This window comes from Petaurus breviceps, unplaced genomic scaffold, assembly GCF_028583685.1.
Source record: "Petaurus breviceps papuanus isolate PSGF00001 unplaced genomic scaffold, PetGlider_PUasm1.0 226, whole genome shotgun sequence".
NCBI lineage: Eukaryota > Metazoa > Chordata > Mammalia > Diprotodontia > Petauridae > Petaurus > Petaurus breviceps.
Genome location: NW_027185890.1, coordinates 6864161 through 6879486, shown reverse-complemented (window position 1 = coordinate 6879486; position 15326 = coordinate 6864161).

Below are 15326 nucleotides of genomic sequence, written 5' to 3'. Positions count from 1 at the left end.
TGAGTTTGTTTTTTGGTTCATATGCACGATTTTTTTCCTTTAGTATCTTAAGGAATGAAATATTAGAGAAACATTAATGAGCTAGAATAATTGTGTTCTTTTTGATATATCAAATTTTTAAAATTGTTTTTATTATAGCAGTATTTTACTTTCTTCCACATTACAAAACTGTTTAGTTGATTTACCTGTATTTTTTGTGCTTTTTTGACATTGCTATTATTTTTTTTTAAATTTATGGAAGAAAATACCTTTTAAGAATGAGTTCTCACAGGAAGTGGTGTGATGTTTATAGATATAGAGAAAGACTTGTAATCAGAAACATCTAAGTTAGAATGCCCAATTCATCCACTTACCAGTGTCATCACCTTGCACAAGTCACAGCCTCTGTGGGGCTCAGTTTCCTAATCTGTAAAACAGTATAATAATATTTGTAGCATTTGCCTCACAGAGTTATTATTAGGAGTAAATGAAATAAAGTAAATGAAGTGCTTTCTAAGCCTATATAATGATACATGAATGTTATAACTGGCAGTTTGAGAGCCACAGAACTTTACTGGTAGGCTATGAAAGTGAATAGTTATTTCACTCCTAAGGGTGGGTATCTCCATTGTCTGCTTGCATGTACAACGCTTGTTCAAGCCAGTTTTATTATGTGGGGAAACTCAGACTTTGATTTTCACTTCTCTGGGAGAAGAGTAGATTACTTTGAAACCAACATTGACACATGGCACTGTATTTCAGAAAGAACAAAGCAACCGGTTGGAAGTGTTGACACTACTAAGGGGGCTTCACTCACTGCTAACCTATTTTCCATCAAAGGTTTCACATTTACGGACATGTATTTAGCAAAACAAGATGTTATCCTCTGTACTGATGGTACACATGACTAAGCAGAATTTTATAAGAAGAAGCTGCTTTTGCTCTAAGAAGCAGCAGAGTTTGTCAGCAAAACAATTTCTAGTTATCTGAAATGATCCATATTAAAAACAAAGAGCAAAATATATTAATAGTGTTTTAATCAAGATGCATCTCCTTCCCTCATCTTCCCATTGACCATCTCACCTTTCAGGCTCACCATTTTGGGTAATGTACCACACCTTGCTCTTCAGGGATTTTTTTTTCTTTTGAATTGTGAACTTAACAAACCTCAACATAAAACTATTTCAGTATATGAAGAAACTATAAGAGAAAAGATTGCATAACAGAACTTTGATTACCTAGCTTTAGAGTTTATTTTAAGAAGCACATGTATAGTTTAAATTGAAAAGATAGTCACAAAATTGCTCCATTTGTGTGCCTTCCTACATGCTTTGTTTCTTTCTGCAGATTTAAAAATGTGTTTTCAGTGCTTTTTTGGGTGACAAATTTCTTAAGGTCAACTACCCTACCACCACCTCCTCTTCCCCACCAGCATCCAAGTAGAAACCTTTTCCTATTTTCTCTACTGACAAATATTCCACTACTTTCTAGCTTATGGTCATTGGATCAGCTTTTTTCCCTATCCCTTTCCCAGAGTCATTTTTTCTATACTCAATTTAACTCAAGCATAGCCTATGACAACTTCCTTAAATGAAACTTGTCACCTTCAGCTCTCTCTTTACCCATTAATCCATTCTACATATTTAATCAAGGTGCCTCAATAAGCATGCTGATTTAATAGTAATGATGCATAATTATAGTTATCAGGATAGAAGGAACTATGGGAATTATTAAGGAAGAAAATAACTATCCTTATAGTACTATCTAATCACCACATCTAAATGCAAAAATATTCATTGTTAATTAAAATACAATTAATTAGTGTGTTTTAAGTATGATTTTTTCTCATCTTGTGGGACTCGGCATAAATAATTGAAAAAATAATGACATTTTTAGGTTGGAAAGTATTTGAGAGCAAAAGCACATATTTATCTTGATCAAAAACATGTCCATATCTATCTGTTACTACTTATCACTGAATAATACTAATTATAAGGAGATGCAAATTCCCATTTTTGATAGTACTTCCCACTGATAACCTACAAATACTTGACATGTGAGCAATTTACTTCCCTCTGAAATTCCTGTCAGTACTCCGGACAATGATTGATGCCTCTCAGCAATGACTTTGCAGTGAAAGTCAGTGATACCATTAAAAAAAGAAAAAGAAAACTCTTTGTGGATTTAAGAAACTTATTTGATGTTTCAGAAATACATCAATATTAAGAGAACCTTCAGGTTATCCATTGGCTACATAATTAGCCCACTTTTTTCCTGGTAAAACATTCTGGTAAAACTCATGTTATAGCAAATACAAAGTCAATCCAGTAAATATGGGCAAAATATATGATAAACACTAACAATTTGGGTGCCTGAGACCAATTTTAATTTCATCCTTCTGCTTTGGAGGTCTATCCAGCCTATACTCAGCAGTTGATTGCTAATTGTTTTCATGCCTCCTTCTATGTAAGTAGAATTTAGCCTTTATAATTTTATTATATCTGGTAATAAGGTATAAAGGTAGGAAAGCCATTGCATGAGTAAATTTAATTTATTTTTGTAGTATTGCTCCATATTTGCTATAAACAAAAAAGGGATCAATACACTGGAGGAAACTTGGAGATTAGTGGAAAAGAAGATTAAGAGATTTGACAGTCTAAATTGATGATAGATGATAAGAAGGGATAAGTCTGTACAGTTTGGCTAGCTAATAATTGGGAAAAGCAGATTAATCACTTGAAATTTCTAAAAGGGTCAAAGAAGCAATGCAAACTGCATAATGGTGATGGGGATGGTTAGAACGATGGGTGTTTGTGAGGAGAGTACCTCATAAAAAAATGAGGACTTAAATGAAAGTATGAGATTATTATTAGTAGTAGGAGTCAAGGAAAGCTTTGAAACATAAATATAGATATTTCTATTTTTAAGAAATTTACTCTCCATTGCAAAATAAATTATTTCCAAAAGACATTTAGAACCTTTAAATTTAAGTTAGTTGAAAATTGGATGCTTTTATGCCTCAATTTGCCCAGTTATAAGATTGGAATAAAAATAGTTAACTCTTAGAGATGGCACAAGAATGAAATTTTGATTGCTGTGAAAATCACGGGGCTATTTCATGTTATAATTTGTGTAAGAGATAAATCATTATAAGTTCGAGGTGAAGTCATCTCTACCTATCTCAGGGAAAGGATTAAATGTTTTAGAATACCCTATTGCAGAAAAGTCAACAACCTCAGCATTTGAAAAAATACTTTTAGAATTTCAAAAGGCCAAATTTTAGTTGCAAATTCAGTCTTAACAACCATTTAAAAATTATCTTAACCTTTCATTTCTAGGAAAAAAAGTACTAATTGGAATTTAGCAAACATATAGTAAATGTTTGGGTGCTGAAGTTGAAAATTTCCTTATGCAAAGAAATCACATATGTCAAATTTGTGTAATGTCACAAATATCCAGATATTTTTAATATAAATAAACTTCTTAAAAGTAAGAGGCAAAAATGTAATTAAATTCTTTTATTGAATTCATGATAGGATGACACATACCGATATGTTCACATGCATGTACACATATTTATACACACGTGTATATTCACAATAAAAATAGATGCTCTACATATATACACATTTATGCATGCATACATACATAGAGTGGGTCTCAAAAAATTTCAGTATTATTTTGTGCTTCAGTAAGTTAAAGGAACATTGAGACTTTTGGAAGATCTTTAATATGTAATTATTTGGTCAAATTACAATAGAGCCCAAATGATCAGGTTTTGAAATTCTTATATATATTATTGAGTCATCCTCTGAGAGGTTGACTTCAGCAAATCTTTGTTAATATCCATTTCAAGTTACGCTTCCAGGGTGTGAAGTCATCTTCTCCAAGCCTTAATAATTGGCAGGAAGAAATATTTTTGGTATTGATCTATTGATAAAATTCCCGAATGAAACAAAACAAAACAAGAGAAGTGAAAACAAGCTGTCAAACACTGAATCATGAAATAAAGGAGTTTCAAATTTGGAATGTACTTCAGATATCATTTAGAACAACCTAAACTTGACTCAGAAACAATTCTATAATATCCTAAGCTAGGAGACTATGTAGCATCTTCTAGAAGCCCTCTAGTGAAGGGCAAGCCAATACTTCCCAAGGCAGTTCATTACATGTCTAAGAAGCTCCACTTTGGGCGAAATCTTTCTTTACTTCACACTGCAAGTTATCATCTTGTGATTTCCAAACATTGCTCCTAGGTCTTCCCCCTACAGACATGCAGAATGAATATATACCTTATTATAACCCTTCAAATATGTGGATACCAATGTGTCTCCCTGAGTCCTTATTTTTTCAACTTCATAGAGAAACTTTTAGAAATGTTAAAATATTAAATTTGTTATAGGAGCAAGAATGTTAATTAGCACAAGGCCAAGGAAAGTTATCAGTAGCACCTACCCCCACGTTGACATTCATCCATAATGACTCTTCTTTTATTCCAATTATCTACATAGTACTCTAGATTACCTCTCTCAACCTAGCATGACATTGTCAAATACTTTGCCAAAATCTATGTAAACTATTTCTACACCTTTTTCATGTTATATCAGTCTGGTAATTTTATTTTATTTTTTTTAAAGGAATGAAGATAGTGTGTCATGACCTCTTTTGGATGAAATCATACTGGATTTTAGTGATTCCTGCTCTCATTCTTAAATAATTTACAAACTATTAATTTAATAATAAATTCTAAATTTTTGTCACCATTTTAAAGTTATTAATATTTTGCTTCAGAGGGGAATATATACAATTCCAAATGCATTTACTTTTTCACATTCATCTTAGCTAAAATGAGATCAAAGTACAGAAATGAAAGAAATAGTATATTACTTTTCACTTAATTCTACTCTGAGAGGTATTTTTGTTTTTGGTTTTTTAGTAAATTTTGTGCAGTAGGATAAATACTAGATCATTTCCTCACATTTGTCAAAAATACACTAATGAAACATATACAGTAATCTTCTCTGGTTATATATAGTGATATAGTGAGAAGCAGTTATGGCATAGTTGACAAGAGTGTTGGACTTATGAGTCAAAAGGGCCTGAGTTCAAATCCCTTTTTAGACACTTAGTAGTTACACGATTTCAGAAGTTACTTAGCTTTTCTTAACTTCAATTCCCTCATCCCAAACACAATCTCAGAATCCTAGAAATTGACAATTATTAGGGACTTCATTTGCCATCTATAAACCCATACAATGAAGTCAGTAAGTCAGCCTATACATATTTATTAAGCACCTACTATCTGCCTAGCACTGCACTAAGTGCTGTGTATATGAAGAAAAAGGCAAAAGACAAATCTCTGTCCTCAAGGGGCACGTGATATAATGGATATAAATATATCCTTGTTATTTTTTAAAATTTTTATTTATTTTTTAGTTTTCACCATTCAGTTTCATAAAATTTTCCCCCTCCATAACCTCCCTCCTCTCTAAGATGGCATGTAATCTGATATAGACTATACACATGCAATTGTATTTAACAATTCTACGTTAGTCATGTTGTAAAGAAGTATCAGAAACAAAGGGAAAAACCACAAGAAAGGGGAGAGAGATAGAGAGAATATGCTGGTTCAATCTGCATTCACACTCCATCGTTTTTCTGCAGATGTGGATAGCATTTTCCATATTTAGTTTTTTGGAATTGTCTTAGATTATTGCATTGCCAAGAGCAAAATCTATCAAAGCTGGTCATCACACAATGTTACTGTTACTGTTCTCCTGGTTCTGCTTACTTCACTCAGAATCAATTCATGCAAGTCTTCCCAAGTTTTTCTGAAATCCACCTACTCATCATTTCTTGCAGCAAAATAGGATTCCATTCCATTCCATTCCATCCTTATAACATAACTTGTTCAGTCATTTATCAATTGATGGGCATCCCCTCTATTTCCAATTCTTGGACACCACAAAAAGAGTTGCTATAAATATTTTGGTTTTGTGGGTCCTTTTTCCATTTTTATGATATCTTTGGGATGCAGACCTAGAGGAGGTATTTCTGGATAAAAGAGTATGCACAGTTTTATAGCCCTTTGGGAATAGTTCTAAATTGTTCTCCAGAATGACTGAACCAGTTCACAACTCCAGCAAAAATGCATTAGTGTTATAATTTTTCCATACCTTTTTTTTTGTACCCAGCAGCTTTATTGGAAAGCATTATTGGACCAAATGAAACAAGTCAAACATTTACATTAGTTAAATTGACCATAAACTCAGTTTAATGTTTCATTTTGCATTTTTACAGACATTTCTATGCCTAAGTATTTGGAAGCTCAAACACATACCCACTGGCAAAGAGGGTGGTGTTATCAGGGACAATCAATGCTTATCATTAAGAAGAGTAATTTGGTATTAATTAAAGGAAACCAAATGGTCAAAACTGAAGTGCAGTGACATAGGCTTGTAGCCAATTAGGACCAACATAGGTAATTAAATCATGTTCATTCTGGAAGGAAAACCCTTTACTGGCCATTTTGTTGGGCTATAATTTTTTTTGTTTGTTTTTTCAAATGCTTTATTAACTTCTGATTTACATCATTCATTTCAACCAGATTTTGAGTTACAAATTTTCTACCCATTTTTCCTCTACCCACTGCCCCAAAATAGCAGTCTACAGGATATCCCCTCCTCCAGTCTGCTCTCTCCCATATTTTCTCCCATACCCCTTTCAACTTTTCCAGTGGATCTTTATGTCCCAGTGACTGTATATCTTATTTCCTAATTACATGTAAAATAGTATTAATAATAGCATACATATGTGTGTGTGTATTTGGTTTTAAAACTTTGAATTCCAGATTCATTCCATTCCTCCCTTGTCACCCACCCTTACTAAGCAGTTCAGTATAGGTTGTGCATGTGTGGCTAATGCAAAACAATAACATAGTTAGATATATTGTAAAAGACTGACTATATTTCCCTCACTTCTATCCCACCTCCCACTTGTTCTATTTGCTACTTTGATCCCGTCCCTTTTCAGAAATGGGTGATCCCAATTTTCCTCCCCCCCCCAGCCTGCCTTCCCTTCCATCATCACCCCTCTCATCCCGTTCCCCCCCTACTCTCCTGAAGGGTGAGATATCCTATTTAGTGTGTATTTCATTACCTCCTCAAGCCAAATTCAATGGGAATAAGGTTGACCCATTCCCTTTTGCCTTCCTATTCTTTCCCTCCATTGTAACCATTTCCCCTTGCCTCTTATATATGAGATAGTTTACTCCATTCTGTCTCTCCCCATCTCCTCTCATTATATTCCTCTCACCTCTTAATTTTACCTTTTAAGTATCATCCCTTCCTGTTAAATTGGTCCTGTGCCCTCTATCTATGTATACCTGTAAACATGTGTACACACATTCACATATGTATTCATATGCCCATATACCCTCATATATAGACATACACACACATACACACACACACACATATATATATATATATATATTTCTATTCCTTTCAAATACTGAGAAAAGTTTCGTAAGTTACAATTGTTTTTCCATGTAGGAATATTAATAGTCCAACTTTGATAAGTTCCTTATGATTTCTTTTCCTGTTTACCTTTTTATGCTTCTCTTGCTTCTTGTATCTGAATGTCAAATTTTCTATTCAATTCTGGTTTTTTTCAGCAAGAATGCTTGAAAGTCCTCTATTCCACTGAATGATCATATTTTTCTCTGAAACATGATATTCAGTTTTGCTGGGTAAGTGACTCTTCCTTTTAATCCCAGCTCCTTTGATCTCCAGAATATCATATTCCAAGTTCTTCGGTCCCTCAGTGTGGAAGCTGCCAGATCCTGGGTTATCCTGATTGTGTTTCCACAATATTCAAATTGTTTCTTTCTGTCTGCTTGTAATATTCTCTCCTTGATGTGGGAATTTTGGAACCTGGCTATAATATTTCTAGGACTTTTCTGTTTGGGATATTTTTCAGGAGGTGATCGGTGGATTCTTTCAAACTCTATTTTGCCCTCTGGTTCTAAAACATCAGGGCAGTTTTCTTTGAGAACTTCCTGGAGGATGATTTCTAGCTTCTTACTTTGATCATGACTTTCAGGTAGTCCAATAATTTTTACATTATCTCTCCTGGATCTTTTTTCCAGGTCAGTGGTTTTTCCTATTAGATCTTTCACATTTCCTTCTATTCTTTCATTTGTTTGGACCTGTTTAACATCATCTTGATTTCTCACAAAGTCATTAGCTTCCATTTTCTCCCATCTAATTCTAAAGCAATGATTCTCCTCAGTGAGCTTTTGAGATTCTTTTTCCACCTGGAAAATTTGATTTTTAAGGGAATTCTTCTCCTCATTGCCTTTTTGAGCCTCTTTTGCCATTTGAGTTACTCTATTTTTTAAGCTGTTATTTTCCTCAGTCAGGCTGTTGACTCTTATTTCATAATTTTCTTGCATCTTCCTCATTTCTCTTCACAATTTTTCCTCCACTTCTCTTATCTCCTTCTTAAGGTCCTCTATGGCCTGTAACCAGCTTGTATTTTCCTTTGAAGCTTTTAGTGCAGGAGTTCTGACTTCACTGTTTTCCTCCTGTTCCATGCTTTGCTCCCTTTTGTCCCCAAAATAAGAGTGTAATTTTGGAATTTTCTGTCTGCTTTGTTTCCTTTGCATGGTCATGTCGCCCCTCAGTCACAAGAACCCTGGGCTTTTTGCCACAGTATGAGTCTGCCACCAGATAGGGGAGCTTTTGCCCCAGTTGCTGGGGTTTTCTCAGTTGCCGGAGGTATTAGATGAGTGCCCTATCTGAGGTCTCCACACGCTCTGGCAAGCTGGACACACACCCCAGGACCTCTACCCTCGACTGCCATCCAGATCCAAGCAGGTTAAAGCAAGAGCAATTACCCCTCAGACTGGTGCTTGTTCCCCCTACACTCTGCAGGCCAGGAGCTGAAGCTGCCACATGGTGCTGGTTGGCAGCTTCTCACCCTGGAGGCAAAAGCCAAGCACTCTCACTTACTGGGTCCCAAAGTCCAGACTGCACTGACCTCTCACTTTTTTGTTCCCATCTATGTGTTGATAAATCTGTAAACGGCCACTGCTACTACTGATCTGGAGTCCCTCCTGCCAGAGGCTGGTAAGGCCTGCCCTGGGGCTAAAGCCTTGGTGTGGTGCTGAGCTTAGCTCCCAGAGCACTGTGCCAGCCAATTCCTGCTGGCCTGCCAGGATGTCCTCAGTGGGAGGTTCGCTTCTCTGTGTCATTTTGTGGGTTCTGCAGCTCCAAAGTTTGTTCAGAGTCCCCTTTTACATAGATTGGGGAAGGTGGAAGCTGGAGCAGTGGGGAGTTCCTGCTTCTACTCCACCATCTTGACTCTGCCCCCCTTTCCATATCTTCTTCAGCATTAATCATTTTCCTACTTTGTCATGTTAGCCAATCTGATAGGCATCATATGGTACCTCAGAGTTGTTTTGATTTGCATTTCTCTAATCAATTGTGATGGGATCTTTTTCAGGAGGCGATCAGTGGATTCTTTCAACCTCCATTTTGCCTTCTGGTTCTAAAACTTCAGGGCAATTTTCTTTGAGAATTTTTTGGAGGATGATTTCTAGGTTCTTACTTTGATCATGGCTTTCAGGTAGTCCCATAATTTTTAAATTATCTCTCCTCGGTCTGTTTTCCAGGTCAGTGGTTTTTCCCATGAGATATTTCACATTGCCTTCTATTCTTTCATTTGTTTGGATCTGTTTAACAGCATCTTGATTTCTCATAAAGTCATTAGCTATCATTTGCTCCAGTCTAATTCTGAAGCTATGATTGTCCTCAGTGAGTTTTTGAGATTCTTTTTCCATCTGGCAAATTTGGCTTTTTAAGGCATTCTTCTCTTCATTGCCTTTTTGAGCCTCTTTTGCCATCTGAGTTAGTCTGTTTTTTTAGGTATTATTTTCCTCATTCAGGCTGTTGACTCTCATTTCATAACTTTTTTGCATTGTTTTCATTTTGCTTCCCAATTTTTCCTCCACTTCTCTTATTTGCTTCTTCAGGTCTTCTGTGGCTTATAACCAGCTCATATTTTCCTTTGAAGCTTTTGGTGCAGGAGTTCTGACTTCACTGTCTTCCTCCTGTTCCATGCTTTGATCTTTTTTGTCCCCAAAATAGGAGTCCAATGTTGGATTCTTCTGTTTGCTTTACTTCCTTTGCCTGCTTATGTTGCCACTCAATTACTTGTCTTTTGGGCTTTTTGCCACAGTAGGACTCTGCTTCCAGACACGGGAGCTTTGTACCAAACACTTGGATTTTCTCAGCTGCCAGAAGTATTAGTTGGGTGCCCTCTCTGAAATCTCCACATGCTCTGGCAAGCTGGACACAACCCCAGGACCTCTACCCTAGACTGCAATGCAGATCTAAGCAGGTTAAAGCAAGAGCGATTCCCCCTCAGACTGGTTGCTTGTTCCTCTACATTCTGCAGGCCAGGAACTGAAGCTGTCATGTGTGAGCAGTTGTGCCACAGCCCTCATGGGCTTCTCACCCCAGGGGCAAAAGCCAATGTACTACCAACTACTTGGTCTTAAAGTCTACATTGCACTAACCTCTCACTTTGTCCTTAGCATCTACGTGTTGATAATTCTGCACCGCCACAGCTCTTGGTGATTTGGAGTCCCTCCAGCTGGTGAGTGTTCAGGAATATTCTGGGGCTAAAACCTCGACATGGAGCTGGGCTTGGCTGCCAGAGCGCTGCTCTGGCCAATTCCTGCCGGGCTATCCTCAGCAAGAGATTAGTTTCTCTGTGTCATTTTGTGGGTTCTGTAGCTTCAAAGTATGTTCAGAGTCCCCTTTTACATGGATTGGATGTGGTGAAAGCCAGAACCATGCAGAGGTCCTGTTTCTACTCCACCATCTTGACTCCCAATTTTGCTTTTTAAGGAGTTGTTTTCTTTGTTCAAGCTGTTGACTCTTTTTCCTGTTTCTCTTGATTGACTTAAATTGTTTTTTTTCTTTACCCTTTTTTCTTTTATTTCTTTCATTTGATTTTAAAAATCCATTTTAAGATCTTCCAAGAAGACTTTTTGGTCTTGAAGCCAATTTATATTCCTCTCTGTATGTGGGTGTTTTGACATTTTTGCCCTCTTTTGAGGTTGTATTTTGATCTTCATTGTTGTCATAATAGCTATGTCTGGGGATCTTTTAAAAATTTTTTGCTCATTTCTCAGCATATTGTGACTTTTAAAGTTGAATGCTGCTCCTGGAGTAAAGGGGCACTGTCCCAAGCTTCCTGTTCTGGGGGACAGGGATCTGGTCAATGTCTTTTACTTTGTGGCCTACAGGGCTGGTGACTTGCCTATTGTGCTGGGGTGACCTGGCCTATTCAAGCCTGTTGTGCCTAAGCTTTCAGGACTGTCAGTTTACTTACTGCACTGGGGCTGGAGGCCTCACAGCTGGCCTGCTGTGGGAATGACCTGATGACTCAGGACCTTGGGGAACCAGTTGCTAATCTGTGCTATAGCTAAGAGCTTCCCACTGGTTTGCCTGGATACCAACTGCTCTGTGCTGTGCTCCCTTTTTACACAAGTGAGACAGACCTTTCTTGAAGTCCTTTGAAGTTATCTTTGGCTTGAAAATTGTTTCACTCTGTCTTTTTGTGGGTTCTCTCACTCCAGAATAAATTTAAAGGCTTGATTTAACATTGTTTCTAGGCAAACTGAGAAGAGTTTAGGTAACTTCCTGACTTTGCCATCTTGGCTTTACCTTTGGTTGATTTCTGAAGTCCTTTTTTTTTCTATCCATTTATTTTCATTAATTGCTCCTTTTTCAAAAATTGTTTCCATGTTTCACCTATAAGTCATCATTGGTAACCTCCTATGAGACTAATTATACCTATGCATTTTTCATTGATCTTTCCATTATTTGAAATTTTAATTCTTCCTAAATTATAGTTTCCTACAATTTATAATCATGTGACATTTTGGGAAAACGTTAGTGTTAGTGAAATGACTTGGACATATTTGACCTTGAATATTTTCTCAACAAGAGGTCATCTGACTTCTTGGTATTTCAGTTCTTTCAGTATCCAAAAGATGAAATTGAACTAGTTGACCTCCATAGTCTTATTTCACCCCTGAAATACTATGTTCCTAAAATTCTAGAGGATGGTGAGCAATTTGCCATCATTAAAAATGCTAGGGAATTCCCCAAATTTTATCCAGCCTCATCATTTCCTTCTCCTTGTTTTTAACACAACTCTCTGGAAATAATTCAAATATTTTGAGGAAACTATTAATCCTTTAAATTTACAAGGATGTTATTCAGTAAGTTGTCACTGAGTCTCTCATTTTTCTTTCAATTACAGTATTGGAACTGTGAAGCAGTGCATCAGCGGAGTGCTGGAGCCACTTAGAACCATGTACCAATAGCTTATTGTTAAATTTTTAGTGAAAACATTTACACCCAAGGAATTGGCAATAACTACAATTAAGGCTTGATTTATTTTTTTTATTTTTCTAGACTTAAAGTGTTTCACACAATTTTAGCAATGCAGATTAAACTTAAAAAGTATATCTTACTTTGGGGAGAGCTATTTGTTAAGCATTTATTAGCATTTTATGAATGTAGTACACTAGGTACTCTTCATTTTGCACCTACTGCTCTGCTTTGTTTCCACTCCAGGATCATTAACTTCCTCCAGCATAAGCACATCACTTGAACTATCATGGAGAATGATCCAGCTTTGATCTTCGACACTTTACTGGTACTCTCAACTGACTCTCCCCTCTTATTGGAGGGCTGGAGGGAGAAGTAATGAACTCCTCCAAAAGCCGCCCTTAAAAGAAGGCTCAGAATTTTGTAGCTAAACTCTTCATTTTCCATAAACTATTCTGCTTGGTTTCGATGCCTCAAACATAATCTCCCCAAGTCAGATACACTCTGGCAAGACTTACCTCCCCATTTCCAGTTTCTCTTTCTGACTTGTCTTCCCTCCATTACATTACCACCTCTGAGGGCAGGGGTTATCTTCTTTTTTTCTTATTTGTATCTTCAATGATTTATTACCATGGTGACTGGTACATAGTAGGCACTTAATAAATGTTTATTGACTGAATATTTATTGACTAGATAAGGAAAAGCTGGCCTAGAATTCATGAAGATCTGGATTAATGTCCTACCTTTTGAGCATTAATGGCTGTGTGACTCATTATATGTCACTTAACTGGAAGTGGTACGGTGGTTAGAATACTGAACCCAGAGTTATAAAGATCTGAGATTAAATCCAGTCTCAGACACTAACCATGCAAACTTCAGCAGTCCATGTATCTTTTGTTAAATGACTGTCTATCTCAGGTTTCTCATTTACTTTACTGAAATAATTAGAGCACTTCCCTTCCAGGGTTGTGGGCAGAATAAAAAGAGAAAATATTTGTAAAGCACTTCTCAAACCTTAAAAATTTTGCTACTTCTATGGGAAAAATACTTTCTCTTTGAGTTCATGAGGTTGATAACTGCTGAAAAAATATATTTACAACAAAGCAGAACTAATAGAGGTGAAACCAAGGTTTTCTTATTGTGCTCAATAATAGCTTCAGACCTCAGAGAAAGCCTAAACAATCGTTAGGATTGTAAAAAGACTTATTATTGACAAAATTATGTCAGAGTGACAGAGAAATGATTCTTGTAAATATCACAATCTTATATATTCCTCTTAGGCCATTAAAGTTTAACAAAAGGTAACATACTTCTTTCAATGTCATAAAAACTAAACTTAGTTTGAGTCATAATCTTATGGTCCCTTAAGGAAACACATTTCATCAAACTCCATAAGCAAACTAAGTCAAGTTACAAATGAAACTTCATTTAAAGGGTAAACAAATAGGCTAATTGAGGGTGAAAATCTATATGCTGCCAAGGAGTCAGAGACAATAAGATTCTTCCTGTTCTCTTAGGAATATTTAAGAGCCCAATTAAATCTTCACATCTCATGAGACAAGTTTTTTTTTCACTTAATAGTATTTTTCCAATTTTTTCATTTTTCCTATTACATGTAAAGATTGTTTTCAACATGCATTTTGTAAGATTTTTAGTTCCATGTACAATCATGTTAAACATGTTTTAACATTAGTCATGTTGTGAAAGAAGAATAAAAACAAAATAAACCAAGAAATATAAAAAACAGAACAGAGAAAAGGGAAAATGGTAAACTTCAATATGCACTGAAGACTCCATAGAATCCAATAGATTCCATATTTCTTTCTCTGCATGTGGTTAGCATTTTCTATCATGAGTAATTGGGAATTCTATTATATTACTGAGAAGAACTAAATCTATCATAGGTGATCATCACACAATGTTGCTGTTACTGTGCACACTGTTCCCATGAGAAAACTTTTGTTAAACTCAACAACCTTTCAACAGGAGATCTTACATTAACTATTAATCCATGAGGTAAATTTTGGTTAGGTGAGGTTCATATTAGCAGAAGAGAAACTTTTAGTTACCCCCAAATACCAAAATGGATGGCCCTGAGTCCCAATTAACAAAAGGAAATAAATAAATCAATGAAATTTCCCTTCTTCTCCTTTTACTACTATCTTAGATGCCAGGCATCTAAGAGTATGACATATAGAGTAGATGCTGATCAATGTTGATAGAGGAGTCTCTTTTCCAGGAAGCTGCCTATATCAATGGAATTACAGGGTTGGACCAAAATTACTGTAGGCATAAGAGAAAGTTTAAAGCATATGTATGTGCTTTACAAACAAAAATCTTCAAGTGGTGCTAAGGTTGGTACTATAATATTTAACTGGGTCACTTATCTCATCAATTTGATTAGATATCTAATTTTGTAGTGGAGGTTACTCTAGTCTTGACCATGTTCTTCAATAAATTCTCTATAAAAGATAGGCCCAATATTCTGTAGGACTTTATTTAGGGTTTTCAACTCTCTATGGACCCTCAGTTGTCCTTCTGTTATTCCTTGCTACAACTACTTTTAGAGTTATTGACCATTTATGATCATACATAGATATTCTGGGTCATATTTTTATGCCACTTCTTGTGTACAAGTCATTATTGACAAAATATTTGCATCATTTGGGCCCTACAGTTGTGACATTTTGCAGGTTATGAGACATTGCAATTCTTAGACAAATTGTAACACCAAAAGAATATGATTGATAAGAAGATGTGCTTTTATGTCAAGGGACAACTTGGTACCATGAAAAGCAATGATTAACTCCCCTAATGTAATACAGTGCATTTTCTTCCATCATTTCCATTCTGGATCCACTATTGTTCTTCCTTGTCTATTCAAGCATACAGTATGTGCTGAAGGAATAATTCAATGGTGTTTTCATTCAATTGCAT